Genomic DNA, 3804 nt, shown 5'->3' with positions numbered 1-3804 from the left:
AACCCCGTGCCGTTATTAATTTGCTATTAATTTATTAAATTTATATACCGCATACCCTATGCCCTTTTAAAAGATGACTCTTTTTTCATTAGTGGGACTGAAAGAAATCCTGTAACAATATTGTTATTTTTTAAAATCTAGACCAAAGAGCAGAGTTGACTATAAGGACATAAAGGTCAGAAGTTGAAGATTTAAAGTGCATTAGAAAGACTTCAACAAAAAACCTGTTGAAGTCACAAGCTTGGCAGAGAAAAGAGTATATTTGTTTGTTATTGTACTGATGGAAATACTGTCTTATAAAGAAATAAATTAATAAAAATTATTTAAAAAAATAAAATATGGGAGGGGGAGGGTGTTATTGTGTTGTTGTTTTTATTTTGATTATATATATTGTGGTTTTTATGTTGGTCCTTTCTGTGAACCGGCCTGAGACCTCCGGGTATAGGGCGGCATATAAATTCAATAAATAGTAATAATAATGAATCAAAGATCACAGGGGGGTTCACAGAATAAAATACAAGATACAAGCCCAAGTAAATAATTCAGACAAAATAGCAAAACAAAATAGCAAAACCACTGGAATGCGTTCGTTGCTTTCGACACGGCTGCTTCTTCCTCCTTCTCTTCTTTCCACCCTTCTTAACCGGCCTGCTTCCATGCAAGGGCGCAGCGCCCCAGAAGCTCCAGCCGGCAGCCAAGTGAGTCCCTGGCGCAGGATCTGCACTCGGCGCCTCGCAGCTGACCGCCACCAGGCACCACACCCAGAGCTGGAGTGGCAGTGTAGCCTTATTAGACTTTACCGATTGGTGGGCTCTGCGTTGCTCCCGCATGGGAGGAAGGAAGTCAAATGACACCGAGGTTTGGTTCAGAGAACGAGATCTTTATTTCTCCTCTCTAGAGCAGCAGAAAGGCACTTGCGTGGTCAGTTCACAGCAAGTCCAAAGAAATGAGAAATTTCATGCAGTATATATATCCTCCAGGCACCCTCTCCCCCCTTCCCCAGGAATCCAGCCACGTCAGCTTATACACGTAAGTTGACATCCATGACCATAAACAGATATTCCTGTTCCTGCACTCTTGACCATAAAAGGGTGTTCCTGTTCCTGTATTCCTTATCTTGGGGTAAGAAGGTCACCAACTCTAAGAGCAATCCTGGCGCTGTTCCCGGGCTGACAAGGTCTGTGTCTCAGTGTGGTCAGGATGTAAGATAAGACCCAGATGTGCCATCCCTGCTCCACTCGGAACTGACAAGGTCATCCATTGCCGTCATGGACTGATAAAGGAGAGGGCTTTGAGCACTTGTTTATACAGCCGGGTTTCTGTTTATTCCTTGGCTCAAGAGTTCAGGTTAATGCATTTTAGAAATGCTCCCTTGGAGAAGGAAAAATGGGGATTTTGGGGCCCGTTTCAGGCTGACTGCACAGTCAGGTTTTGGGGTTTGGGAAACCCATTCCTTCATTGGCAGCCACGTTGCTCTGCTCCCCTGCCAGAGGCCTCCATCTCCTCCCTTCAGCTGGTCTCTCCAGTCCCAACTGGGAACAGCCACGGGGGAGAACTGTATGGGATCCCCAGGGGCCATTTAGTCCAATGCAGGAAGCGCAACTGAAGAACCCCTAACAGGCGGCCCAGAAACCTCTGCTGAAAGAACCCCAATGAATGGGAGAGTTGGAAGGGACCCCCAGGATCATCTAGTCTGACCCCCTGCAATGCAGGAATCTCAGCTAGATCATACATGGCAGGTGGCACCCAGCCTGTGCTGAGAAACCTCCAAGGAAGGAGAGACCACAACCTCCCGAGAAGTTCTGGTTTTTATTTATATATTGAATTTCTATAGTGCCCTTTGTGCAAGAATCACAGGGCAGTTTACAGTAGGAAAACATAGACAGATACATAATAAACTGTAATAAACAAAATCTGCCCTCATTCCCTTATGGGGGACACAAGAACCCTTGTAGAGTCCATTGTAGGTTCTCCGTCAGTAGGAGAAAATAACAGAGGCCAACCAGAGAATATTGAGAAGCAAAGCAGCTAGTAAGCTTGATCTTTATTGATCTGTTGCAACAGGGGGCTCCCCTTACAAGCAGGAGGGAGGAGGACCCAGAACAAAGGTGTGCCTGCCCTTATATAGACATTTTAAATTCCCTGCTCTGGAGCTCAAGACCACCCCTCCATACATCACACATACATCACAGAAGGGGCGTAACCCAAGACCACCCCCCAGATACATCATACCTACATCACGGAAAAGGTGGTCTACAAAAGAAATGTGAATGTTGTTGTTTTTCCTGTCTGCCAGGTTATCTGATAATGCCTTATCTGATTTCCTTTCCTGGTAGTCTGGCCATTCCTTTGAGATGGTGATTTCCCAATTCCTCACTCCCTCCCTCCTTGCAGGGAAAACATTTGGTCAGTTTGGAAGTCAAAATGGTTTCAGGACGGTCTTCCTGTGCTGATCTATGTACGCGCTTGGTTGGTACATTTATGAACATTTATTATATATATAAGACCTTACTTTTTTTATTTCAAGGGAAAGTGGCCCTCAGGCTGACAGAGGTTTCCCACTCCTGCTTTCAGGGGGCGATGCAAGGAAAAGGCAGATTGGCCGGTGCTTCAGAAGATCCTGTTAGCAATAAGAAACACCAGCACAGACTCTTTTCCGTTGCTGCTTTGCCATTGCCCACCTGCCTGAGACTCAGGGAGGGCTTGGTCCCTTCTTCACAGCATCCTTGAGGGGTGTGGCGTTTGACAGAGTTTCATCAAAGCAAACCTAAACCATTCCCTGTCCCCCATGAGGCAGGGAGTCCCACAGGCAGAAAATCCCCCTGTGCAGGCATCAGCTTCAAAAGAGGACAAATTCATGGAGGGCTGTCAGTGGCTCCTCGCCAGGACGCCTCGGCCTCCGCAGTCGGAATCTGCAACTCTCCTGAATCCCAGCGGCTGGAAAAGTTGGGGGGAGGGGGGCTGTTCTTGAGCTCCAATCCTGCTTTGGGGCTTCCCTTTGGCCCCCGGGGGAACAGGACTCTGGCCTGATCCAGCCCAGGGGCTCTTCTGAGTCTCCCTTTCCTGCTGGGCCCAGGCAGGAAGTCCCACTTTTCTGCCAAAGGAACTTTCTGCTGCACCAAACCGGATGAGCAAATGGAGACAAACCCCAAAGGGCACCAGACTCCCCCCCCCCAAAAAAAAACCACCTCCGCTTGTGGAGCGAGGCCGGACTCTGGCCCAAGCCCAACACCAGCCTGGCCAGGCGGACTCCCAGCAGAAGCCCCGGAAAACAGAGAAGCACAGTGTGGTGTAGTGGTTAAGAGCGGTAGTCATGTAATCTGGTGAACTGGGTTCGCTTCCCTGCTCCTCCACCTGCAGCTGCTGGGTGACCTTGGGCCAGTCACACTTCTCTGAAGTCTCTCAGCCCCACTCACCTCACAGAGTGTTTGTTGTGGGGCAGGAAGGGAAAGGAGAATGTTAGCCGCTTTGAGACTCCTTAAAGGGAGTGAAAGGTGGGATATCAAATCCAAACTCTTCTTCTTCTTCTTCTTCACGGAAACCCCACAATGCACACCTGTCTCCCAGGACATTTCCGGGCACAATTCAAAGTGTTGGTGCTGACCTTGAAAGCCCTAAACGGCCTCAGCCCAGTATACCTGAAGGAGCATCTCCACCCCCATCGTTCTGCCCGGACACTGAGGTCCAGCTCCAAGGGCTTTTCTGGTGGTTCCCTCCCTGCAAGAATTGAGGTTACAGGGAACCAGGCACAGGGTCTTCTCAGTGGTGGCGCCCGCCCTGTGGAACACTCTCCCATCAGATGTC

Source organism: Podarcis pityusensis (assembly GCF_964106645.2).
Source record: "Podarcis pityusensis genome assembly, chromosome: 9".
NCBI classification, from domain to species: domain Eukaryota; kingdom Metazoa; phylum Chordata; class Lepidosauria; order Squamata; family Lacertidae; genus Podarcis; species Podarcis pityusensis.
This window is presented reverse-complemented; position numbering follows the sequence as displayed.